Genomic DNA, 12,865 nt, shown 5'->3' with positions numbered 1-12,865 from the left:
ATCCAATATAATCTGCCCACTCCAATCCAAAACAGTCTGCCCCACTCCAGTCTGTCCCACTCCAATCCAAAACAATCTGCCCCACTCCAAACTGCCACACTCCAATCCAAAACAATCTGCCCCACTCCAATTCAAAACAATCTGCACCACTCCAATCCAAAACAATCTTCCCCACTCCAATCTGAAACAGTCTATCCCACTCCAATCTACCCAACTCCAATCTGCTCCACTCCAATCCAAAACAGTCTGTCCCACTCCAACCTGCCACACTTCAATGCTAATCAATTCACCCACTCCAATTTGTCTCACTGAAATCCAAAACAATCTGCCCCATGCCTTTCTGCCCCACTCCAATCCAAAACAATCTGCCCCACTCCAGTCGGCCCCACTCCAATCCAAAACAATCTGTCACACTCCAATCTGCCCCACTTCAATCCAAGGAATCAGCCCACTCTATTTCAAAACAATTTGCCTCACTCCAATCCAAAACAATCTGCCTCACTCCAATCTGTCCCACTCCAATCCAAAGCAATCTGCCCCACTCCAGTCAAAAGCAATCTGCCCCACTCCAACCTGCCCTACTCCAAACCGCCCCACTCCAATCCAAAACAATCAGTCTCACTCCAGTCTGCCCCACTCCAATCCAAAACAATCTGCCCCACTCCGAACTGCCACACTCCAATCCAAAACAATCTGCCCCACACCAATGCAAACAATCTGTCCCACTCCAATTCAAAACAATCTGCCCCACTCCAATCCAAAACAATCTCCCCCAGTCCATTCTGAAACAGTCTATCCCACTCCAATCTACCCTACTCTAATCTGCTCCACTCCAATCCAAAACAGTCTGTCCCACTCCAACCTTCCACATGTCAATGCAAAACAATTGACCCACTCTAATTTGTCTACCTTAAATCCAAAACAATCTGCCCACTCCAATCCAAAACAATTGGCCTCACTCCAGTCAGCTCCAGTCCAATCCAAAACAATCTGCCACACTCTAATCTGCCCCACTTCAATCCAAGTAATCTGCCTACTCCATTCTAAAACAATTTGCCTCATTCCAATCCAAAGCAATCTGCCCACTCCAATCTGTCCCACTCCATTTTAAAGCAATCTGCTCCACTTTAATCTGCCCCAGCCCTGTCTGCCCAACTCCAATCCAAAGCAATCTTCCCCTCTCCAGTCAAAAGCAATCTGGCCCAGTCGAGTCTGCCCCACTCCAGGCCAACACAATCTGCCCCTCTCTAATCTACCCCACTCCAATCCAAAACAATCTGTCTCACTCCAGTCTGCTCACTCCAATACAAAACAATCCGACCCCCTCCAAACTGCTACACTCCAGTACAAAACAATCTGACCCACTCCAGTTCAAATCAATCTACCCCATTCCAATCCAAAACAATCTCCCCCACTCCAGTCTGAAACAGTCTATCCCACTCCAATCTACCCTACTCCAATCTGCCCCACTCAAATCCAAAACAGTCTGTCCCACTGCAATCTGACCCCCACTCCAATCCAAACCAATTCACCCCACTCCAATTTGTCCCACTCAAATCTAAATCAATCCACCCCATTCCAATCTGCCCCACTCAAGTCTATCCCACCAAACAAATCAAACCTAACCCAGTCACTCAGATCCATTCTACCCCACTCCAGTCCAATCCACTGTAACCCAATCTACCCCTCATCAGTCCAATCTATCCCCCACTCCAGTCAACCCACTCCAATCCACACTCACAAGCATCTATCACACTCCAGTCCAATCTGTGTCCACCTTAATCCACCCCACTCCATTTCACCCCACTCTAAACAACCTTAATCCACCCCTCTCCCGCGAATCCACCACACTCCACTGCCATCCAATCCACCATAATCCACCCCATTCAAATCCAGTACACTCAAATCCAGTCCCCTCCACCTCAATCCAGTCCCCCAATGAAATTCACCAAATGGAATCCACCACCATCAAATCCATCCCAATCCAATCCACCCCACTCCACTCTATTCTCCCACCTCAATCCAATCCACACCATCCCTATCCATTCCACTCCAACCCACCCTAATCCAATGCACCCTACCGACACCCAATCCAATCTACCCCAATCCGATCAACTCCAATCCACCCTACTCAATCAAATCCACCTCACTGCAATCCAATCCTCCCTAATCCACCTCACCTCACCGCAACCCCTCCAATCAAATCCACCCCCTCCACTTCACCCTTATCTAGTCCTTCACACTCCAATGTAATCCAAACTACTCCATCCCACCCCACCCCATCCCACTCCAGTCTATCCCACTCCAGTCCAATCACCCCACCGCATTTCAGTCCACCCCCCTCCAATCCACCTCACCCCAGTTCAGTCTACCCCACTCAATCCAGTCCATCCATCCCATCACACTCCAATCCACCCCACTCCAATCCAATCTACCACACTCCAATACAATCCATCCCACTTTAATCCAACCCACCCCACCTTGATCCACTCTGATCCACCCTACTCCAGTCTACTTTAGTATAGTCCACCCCACTCTAGTCCAATGCACCCTACTGTATCCCAGTTCACCCCACTCCAGTCCAATCCACCCCTCTGCAATCTAATCCAATCCTTCCTCCTCCAGTCAAATCCAATCTACTATAGTCCAATTCACCCCACTCCAGTCCAATACACCCTATCCAATCCACCCCATTCAGTCACCCTACTCCAATCCACCCCTCTCCAATCCAGTCCTCCCCCTTCAATCCAATCCACCCCAATCCAATCCACCCCACCCCAGTCCTATCACTCAAATCCAATCCACTCACCCCAATCCAATTTCATCCATCCCACTCCAATCCATCCGACTCAAGTCCACCCTAATCCAGTCCACCTCACCCAATTTCAATCCACTCCACTCAAATCCAGTCCACCCTATCCAGTCCACCTACTCCAATCCACCCCATTCATTCCACTCCACTCAGTCCACCCCACTCTACCCCAATTCAGTCCACCCCACTCCAATCCAATCCACCTCAATCCACTTCACCCAACACCACCCCACTCCAGTATACGCCACTCCACTCCACTCTACTCTACAACACTGCAGTCTATGACACTCATTGCCACTGAACCACTTAACTCTACTTAACTCTATGACACTCTACTCCGCCTAATTCACTCTATGACACTCTACACCAACAAATCGACTCATGACACTCTACTCTACAACGTTCCATGCCACCAATCCTTTGGCCATGCTGAACGGCAGCCATACTGTTGTACAACATGGCAAAAACACATTTCCAAAGCCAATTGGTCTTGTGTAGGTGAGACCTATTGGCTTTGCCAATGCTTGTTATTACTGTGTTTTGCTGAAAGTGCTTCTGAGTAAAAGCCAATGGAAGGAGGTAAAGTGAGTTGTAAACTTAAGTTAACTAGGAACTGAAACTGAAATGAAATTTCATTCCGACATCTGATTCCTACATGTAGATCAATGAGGCTGTCCATGGAAATATGACATCGGCATGAGAAACAGAATGAAATTGCCAGAGCAAAATAAAGTAATGAAGCTATGAGGTCACATACACCTTTCCTGGTAGAATAGTTCATCATCATAGAGAAATACTTGTAAAAACAGATGGTCTCAGAGGGAATGTGATTTTTTTAATTTCCAGTTTTACTATCACCTCTTCATCAGGGAACATTATTATATACCTCTATGTATCTCTTTCATAACTGAAATTGAAAACACAAACATATAGTCAATGTTTAAATGATTTATAGGCTCATTTAGAGAATAATGGTTACACAAAATCCACCAAAACGTGGCGGATGTTCCACATGACAGACTCACAGATCCTCTTCTCTATGTAGATTCAGAGAAAGCACCAGCAGAAACCTTTGATTGACCACTCATATGCCACTGGCCCGATTAATATATAACAGATTGTATGACGTAATTGAGGCTGTCTTTGCATCAGACAAGAAATTACCTTTCAGTGCTACAAGGAAACTCCTGATGTGTCAAGATCATTGCTTAATTCTTTGAATAACCAATTGCACTTTGGGAGTTTGTTTTTGAAAAGTACTCAATAATGTGCAAATTAAACAGGGTGCCAGCCCTGCAAAGCTTCTGTGCTGAAGGCACTGAGACCATGCTTGCAAGGTAAAGATCTCTAAGTATTGAAGGTAGTTTTCCCAATTGGAGCAGAGGGAAATGTTCCTTGGACCTGAAAAATCAGTGGACCATCAAACATACCTTAAATACGTCTCTCCATCATTGGAGCTCATCGTTTGTAGATTTTTCAAAATCTCACACATCCTTTTACCAACCTGTTTTGCACCATGTTCTTTGTAGAGGAAGACAGGAAAATAAAGCATAAATATTTATATAGTACATGGAAGTATGGAATCCCTTTTAAATAAGTGATACTCTGGGGTGGAATACTAGGGTGGAATTCCTGTTGTGCTCAAGCATATCATGGTGTTAGTAGGCATGGAATGGAAGTGGACTTTAGAAGATGCAAAGGAGCCATTGGGAGGTGGAGCTGTGACTGGAGTGCTTTATGGAATAGACCTCCTCATAAATTAAGTAGTGGTTAGAAGCTTATAAAGTTAGTCCACCTGGTGTCACAGAAAGGGTACCATTTGAACTATTCAGAGGGAAGAAAGCCAATACCAAATTATGAATGAAGGGAAGAGTGATGAGGATGTTGAGTGGAGATGTAAGGAGGAAAGAAATGTGGTCAAAAGGAAGATATTTTTGGATAAAAGAAAAAGCTGAAAAGAATCTCATTATTGAAGTGGGAGATGTTGTAAAGGTGAAAGCTCCTGTGAGCCATGAACATCAAAGTTTCAAAAATGCAGCGAAGACAGAAAATAATTGCATCTGGTATTTGAACTGAGCTCTAAAAGTCAAGGATGTAGTTAAAAGTGGAAGGGCAGTGCAGTGAGAGGAGACAGAAAAATCCACAAGGAGGTCACCAAGTAGATGTAGTATGAGTATCAGAAGGCTGGAAAGATTGAGAGATTTTATGTTATGTAAGTGACTTTTGTTTTGAATGCATAGGTTTTATGTATATATTTCTCTCTTGGTGAGGTAATTCAGTACTTATGTGTGTGGGACTTCTCCAGATTACTTTGTTGTATATAGAAAAGAAGATGTGTGGTATTCTGGAGTGGATTACTGTTGGATTTCCCGTTGGGATCTAGCATGTCATGGAGCAGGTAGACATGAAATGGAAGTGGACTTTAGAAGATGCAAGGGATCCGTTGGGAGTTGTAGCTGTGACTGGAGTGCTTTGTGGAATAAACCTCCTTCTTGTAGGAGTTAACCTGTCAATTTAGATCTCTCTATTTAATGAGTTATTGGATCTTTACACAAAGTCAGTCTCTAATTCCTTGTAAAAGGTGCACTGTGACATCTCTTGTCACCTGTCATAAAGAAATGATGTAGCTGTTAAACTGTAACAAGTTATTCTACTTGAGTGCTGTCAGAACCCCTTTCCGAAGGTCATGGGACAAGCAAAAGATAGTGGACCCAACCATGAGGGTTGTGGCCTTTAACTCCTGATGTCCCAGGGCTTGAGCCTCCTCAGGGGGTCCGTGACTGCTTAGAAAATGTAATAATATTAACAGATTAGGTCCCCAGCTTTCAGTAATGACTCATTGGGGGGGTCCTTGGATTCCAATAATGATTCAATGGGGGTCCCCAGGTTCCAATACTGACAAAGTGGGGGTCCACAGAAGTAAAAAGGTTGGGAACCACTGCTATAGATCATTGTTGGAAAGGTGAAATATCTGCATGTTTCTACATAATATAAGCCACAGCATTTCTAGCCTGACTTACATTAATCTGACTCTAATATCTTTTATTGTTTTCTTTTAAACATCACTAATTGTGCAGGTGTATTTAATTTTTCAATACAGATTGTCCTTTTTTCTTCTTGCCGAGAATGAACATGAAAGATCAAAACACCTAGAGGCATATTTATGAGCCCCTACCGCCAATGGAGCTTCACTTTTTGTGATACTATGGTGGCCCTAAGCACTTTTCCATATGTAGAAGGAGGTGTAATGCCACTTTTATGTGGTGTTGCACCTCCTTGTAAATATGGGCCCAACGAATGCAGTTTTCTGCGTCAGAGGCGTGTGCAATGGGTGTTGCAGTGGGTGTTCCACTGCAACATCTTTTGCTTTTGACGCTGCATCAGATTTACCAGTTGTTGTAAACCTGAGGCTGCGCCAAAAACTAACGCCACCCCAGGGTTGGTGATAGCATGGCAAAATAAGGAGGAATGCTTTTATTCCTCCTCGTTTTTTGCTTTTCCTATGTGTGCTTCATTTTGCAGCACGCATAGAAGATGCCATGGATGATTGTTTGCATCCAGGAAGGGATACCTTCCAGCACATAAACAATCATTCAAAATTACGCTTTGGTACTTCGATGTGTACTGCATTTTACAGCACACATAGAAGTGCCAAATTGCCATTATAGATTGTTTAAGTGCAGGAAGGGACACCTTCGAGCATATAAACAATCTAACCTCTCAATGCAGACAGCCTTGCACTGTCGTGCAAGGATGTCTGCATTGGCGCTAGGCAGCTTAATTCAGCACCAGCGCAGGGGGAAACGCAAGAGTGCACCATATTTCTCTAAATACGGTGCACCCCTGTGTTTCTAAAGTGGCGCATCATGGTGGTGCTATTTTTGGCGCAGCACCACGCTGTGCCACTTTAGCATAAATCTGGGTCCAAAGATGTAGGTGGCTTGCAGAAAGAATGGTGGTACGATCATGTACTACAAGGAATAAAATATTCTCTGCATACGTTAAAAGAATATTGCAAGTCACTTCAGAGTTCCAAGACCTTATAAGAGAACTCAGTCTTCTGCCTCAATCCTCTGTATGGTCAGCCCAAGGGTTTGAGTGATTGTTTATCATCTTTACAGCAGTTGTTGACCCTCACTTTTTCAAAATTAAGGTCTCCAAAGTAAAGTCTTGATTCTTAAGGGGAATGAACCTGGTGAGTTTTGCTGTTATTGCTGGTTCCTTATTATGGAGAATCCAGAGGTAGTGAAATCATACACCTATCTAGGGAAAATTATTTCCAGAGGGTTGTAGACATTTTGTACATTTATTATCTGTGTATCAGGCAAAAATTCCCCCAACACTATTGTTTGCTATAGAGATAATTGATTTTGTAAAGTGGTATTTATCAGAGAAAATGGAAGACAAAATTGTGCAGAAGTTATGCAATTTAAATCCTTGGTAGTAGCACGCACTTTAATATTAGAGTTTGGATTAACAAGCATTTACATGCAGGGCAAGGCGTGGGGATCTCGGCTGATGAGGTGTGAGGGGAACTCAGTAAAGGGTTTTGCGCGGTCTGAAATCTTTGAAACTAAAAAAGAAATATCACTCTTCTATAGGAATTTTAGCAATAACCTGTCTGTCTTAAAGGAGGATATCATTTTAGAAAACACTTTTATATGACAGCTGTTCCTTGAACATGCTTATGTAATTAATCATTTATATGCAGTGATGCTAAGCGACTGCAATCATAGAGTTTTGAAGGGCACCTGTGGCACTAGCAGGTTACCTATGATACTGTCTAAAGTGCTCCATTCTGGCAACCTCTAAATGACCTACAGTGTCTGCTTTTTTCATCTATTAACTGGGCTACACCATCCTATTAACTGAGCTACACCTTGCTGCAAGTGGGACTAGTGCTGTTTTATTTATTAAACCTCTTAGTACTATACATTACTGCTAACCATACCATTCCAAGTGATATATAATTGTGAAATCATGCTTAGTGATGGGCTTATACGATGAGCAGATATTTAGGCTATTTCCAAATAGTGACTTTATCAGCTCTAAATTATTTAAACAATATTCCCCTTGCTTTCAGGGTCCCTGCAATCTACTATGACCTAATACTTAAATTCTTTACACTTTGATTTTAAATATCTCATTATTTGCTCTGCCTTATCACACAATCAATTAACCTCTTGAGTGTGGGCGTCGAGCACTACCTCCCTGGCACTGGTCACGACCAGTGGGCAACACCAGAGAAGGGGTTAAAAATACTCCATTGCACCGGAGGATTTTTATTTTATTTTATCACCCATTGGGAGACACGATCGCGACCCCCCCAGGGGTTGAAAAATATATATTTAAAAAAAATGAAATTGACAGGGGGTCCCTCTTAAGCTGGATGACCCCCTGTGGGGGCAATTATTTTTCTATGGCCCCCAGGGAAACCATACAGCTATTAAAAAAACATATAGATCTATATATATGTATAAATCTAGATATAGATATATTTATATAGATATATAATCTATATATAGATATATAGAGAGAGAGAGAGATCACTTTTGTCAATGCGTGTGTGGTTTCCCTAGGGGCTGCGATTGGCCCCCAGGAAAACCACACCCACATATAAAATTGATCTCTTTTTATATAGTTCTCTTGCAGTTGCAGCTTGTATTTTCAAAGCAAATACTTCAACTGACGTGTTTCAACTGTAGCATTTTGGCAGCAATAAAAAAGTCAAGTAACTCTTGTGATTATATGTTTTTGCTACAAAAGGATCTGACTTTTGTCTAGTGGCAGTTTTGATGCCATAAAGCAGCACAGAAGTTTTATATGCCTACAGCAAAGATCAAATCTGTATTTTATGTAAATAGCTGAGTGGATTAATAAAGCCATCCATTACCTGTGCTACAATACAAATGAAATGTATGTGCAAGGGGGGCTATGAAGAGATGAAGGACACTTTTGCTGGGTGGTAGTGAGGGAATCCAAGGAGGAGGTCATGGGACTGGTAGCACTAATAATGATTGTTGGATTGGGCACCAGAGGCGCTAAAGACTGTGACGATTGGTATGTGACAAGGTGAAGTAATAGTGTGTCATTTTTGTTTTTTTTAGTGTCTTGAGAGAACGTGTGATTGAGGGAAGAAGCGAAGGTAAGGTGACTGATCTTTACTGTTGCACACATCACACACACACCCACCGGCAATTTTGTGACTGTCTACATATGCTAGTGTTTTAGAGTGAGAGTTTAGCCAGTAGCAGAGATGGTGTGTCGTTGGATGACTGCTGCTCAAGCCCTAACTTGGGTTATAGAGGACAGCTCTGACGTAGGATCAGAGACTGAGACAGCATATACTCAGACAGCATCCGAGGGATAGGACAATGGCGCAGACTCTGGGAGTGATTTTTCTGACAACTCCACTTCCAGTGATTATGATGGAGGTGATGAGGACAGTCCCTTCGCAAGCACAGTCTGTGCAGCGGGACAATAGCGGGTTAGCCTAACCCAGAAAGCAGGTGCGTGTGGCGGCAAGCACAGAGAGAGTGCTCTCTTGGGAGCTCCCCAATTTAGTTCAGCCCCAAATTCCACCACCCAAATCGTATTGTGGAGACATCAACATTGTCTATCACAAAACAACCTGGTTTTGTAAGGCAGGTTCCTACGTTTTTGGTCCCGGGCAAGGCGGCCATATAATGAAACGTACCAAACCCAGGACATTCTGGAAACTAGACACCCGGGGGAGTCCACTGAGGTGTGACTTATGTGGATTCCTCAAAGTTTACTTACCCAGAATACCCTGCAGAGGTGAAATGTTGAATAAAAACTCTACTTTTTCTAGCATTTCTGTTATTCAAACTACAGGAATGTGCTGAGATCCACAAAATTCCTACCACCCAGTGTTTCCCCACCTGTCCTAAAAAAATGCTACCCCACTTGAGTGCCTGTACCTAGTGCCTATGTCAGGAATGGATCACCCCAGGGTCAACAGTTGCCCTCATGTAAGCATTAACATCGACCGTTGTGTGATCCATTCATGACACGGGCACTAAGCCTACCCATACAAGTGAGGTACCATTTTTATCTGGAGACTTGTAGGAGTGCTGGGTGGAAGGTAATTTGTGGTTCCTCTCAGATTTCAGAACTTTCTATCACCGAAATGTGAGGAAAATGTGTTTTTTTTGCCAAATGTTGAGGTTTGCAAAGGATTCTGGGTAACAGAACCTGGTGAGAGCCCCACAAGTCACCCCATTATAAAGTCACCTAGATGTCTAGTTTTCAAAAATGTATATAGTTGCTAGCTTTCCCTAGGTGCCGGCTGAGCTAGAGGCCAAAGACCACAGCTAGGCACTTTGCAAAAAACACTTCAGTTTTCTTTGGGAAAATGTGATGTGTCCACGTTGTGTTTTGGGGCATTTCCTGCTGTGGGGACTAGGCCTACCCACACAAATGAGGTACCATTGTTATTGGTAGACTTGGGGGAATGCTGAGCAGAAGGAAGTTTGTGGCGGCTCCTCTCAGGTTTCAGAACTTTGTAGCACCGAAATCTGAGGGAAAAGTGTTTGTTTGCCAAATTTTGAGGTTTGCAAAGGATTCTGGGTAACATAACCTAGTGAGAGCCCCACAAGTCACCCCATCCTGGATTCCCCTAGGTGTCCAGTTTTGAAAAATACACAGGTTTGGCAGGTTTCTCTAGGTGCCGACTGAGCTAGAAGCCAAAATCCACAGCTAGGCACTTAACAAAAAACACAACAGATTTCAATGTAAAAATGTGATGCGTCCAAGTTACGTTTCCTGTTGTGGGCAGTAGGCCTATCCACACAAGTGAGGTACCATTTTTATCAGGAGACTGAGGGGAACACAGAATAGAACAAGTGTTATTGCCTCTTGTCTTTCTCTACATTTTGTTTCTTCCAAATGTAAAAAAGAGTGTAAAAAAGATGTCTATTTGAGAAATGACCTGTAATTCACATGCTAGTATGGGGACCCCAGAATTCAGAGATGTGCAAATAACCACTGCTTCTCAACACCTTATATTATGCTTATTTCGGAAATGCAAAGGTTTCCTTGATACCTATTTTTTACCAAATTAATTATACCCGATATGCAATAAAAACCCATTGCAAGGTGCAGCTCATTTATTGGCTCTGTGTACCTAGGGTTTTTGATGAACCTACAAGCCCTATATATTTCTGCAACCAGAAGAGTCCAGCAGACTTAACAATATATTGAATGAAAAAATCTGCCATAGCTGGAAAAAGTTATAGCAGAAAACGTGGACAGAAATGGCTCTTTTTTCACCTCAATTTAAATTTTTATTTTATTTTAGCTGTTACTTTCAGTAGGAAAACATTGCAGGATCTACACAAATCACCCCTTGCTGAATTCGGAATTGTGTCTACTTTTCAGAAATGTTTAGCTGTCCAGGATCCAGCATTTGTTTCAAACCCATATCTGTCACTAACTGGAAGGAGGCTGAAAGCACATAAAATAGTAAAAACAGGGTATGTCCCAGTAAAATGCCAAATTGTTTTGGAAAATGTGGTTTTCTGATTCAAGTCTGTCTGTTCCTGAAAGCTGGGAACATGGTGATTTTAGCACTTCAAACCCTTTGTTGATGCCATTTCCAAGGGGGAAAAAACACATGCTTTCATCTGCAGCCCTTATTCCAATTTTTCAGAAAAAAACTAACTTTTCTGTATTTTGGCAAATTTCTTGGTCTCCTCCAGAGGAACCCACAAACTCTGGGTACCTTTGGACTCCCTATGATGTTGGGAAAAAAGAACCCACATTTTGCGTGGATAGCTTATGTGGACAAAAGGTTATGAAGGCCTAAGCTCGAACTATCCCAAATAGCCAAAAAAGGGCTCAGCACGTTAGGGCAGGGTGAAGGCTCAGCAGCTAAGGGGGTTAAGAGACTACAGAAATCCACTTCATGTCTTGCGTTTTTTGTGTTTAACCCTGACTATTAACAGCCTTGCTGTCCTATTTTAACAAGATTACACAGGCTTACTGATCATTGAACACAAGGCCATCCACTTAATTGGCCCTTTTTTTCAAATTTTATGTTTAGTGTCAAGGTACATCTCACTCCTTGATCACCAAAAGGTCTTTTATTGAATTCCTTTTTTCCATATAGCACAAAAATGTTGGCAATTCCTTTTCTGCTTTTTTTTTGTTTTCTTTTAAGGAATTTTGGCCCCCTCATACCATCAGAAAATGTCCAAATATTTTGTGAAAAGCTATGACACTAATCTGTCAGGCTCAGGCCTCACAGGGCAGAATACGAGACACCACTGGACTGTGGCTGTAGACTCTGAACATATGTTTAGTAGATATAAATGTTACAATATAAGGCATCAACACTATAAAGCTCTACCAGACATTAGCTTTGCATCAGATCCCATCTCCTGCCAATGCTATTGTAAATTCCTTTTGGAGTGTATTACTTTTCTGTTTGCTGCTATTCCACAGCATATCAGATTCTGTATTAAGTTATCCTCTTCTTTTGTTTCTTTCTTTCCTTCTTTCTTTCTTTCTTTCTTTCTTCTTTTCTTTCTTTCTTTGTTTGTTTCTTTCTTTCTTTTTCTTGCTTTCTTTCTTCCTTACTTCCTTCCTACTTTCCTTCCTTTTCTTTCTCTTTCATTGTTCATGCCTTTCTTCCTGCCTTCTTTATTTCTTGCCTTCCTTCTTTATTTCTCTCTCTTTCTTTCTCTCTCTTTTCTTTCTTTCTTTCTTTCTTCTTCCTTTCGCTTTCATCATTCATGTCTTCTTTCTTTCTTTCTAACTCCAAAGGCAAGAGGCTTGGATCCAATGCCAGACTGGTTGACATTTTGAAGTCTGTGCTAGCCACACCTTTTGATTTTGCTAAAATTATTTGAATACCATAGTTACTTATAATGATTTTAGCCAGATTTCGTCCATTAGTTTGAGGTCAGTGCCATTCATAATTTCCTTCCACCCATTCTAGCATGAATTAAGAGGCATTGGCTAACTTCACTTTGAGTTACAGCATGCCGCCCTTTCACAAGGAACACATCCACGCACAAAGTTTTCCCTTCA

This window comes from Pleurodeles waltl, chromosome 1_1 (assembly GCF_031143425.1).
Source record: "Pleurodeles waltl isolate 20211129_DDA chromosome 1_1, aPleWal1.hap1.20221129, whole genome shotgun sequence".
Lineage (NCBI taxonomy): Eukaryota > Metazoa > Chordata > Amphibia > Caudata > Salamandridae > Pleurodeles > Pleurodeles waltl.
The sequence above is the reverse complement of the archived record's forward strand: the minus strand, read 5'-3'. Positions refer to the sequence as shown.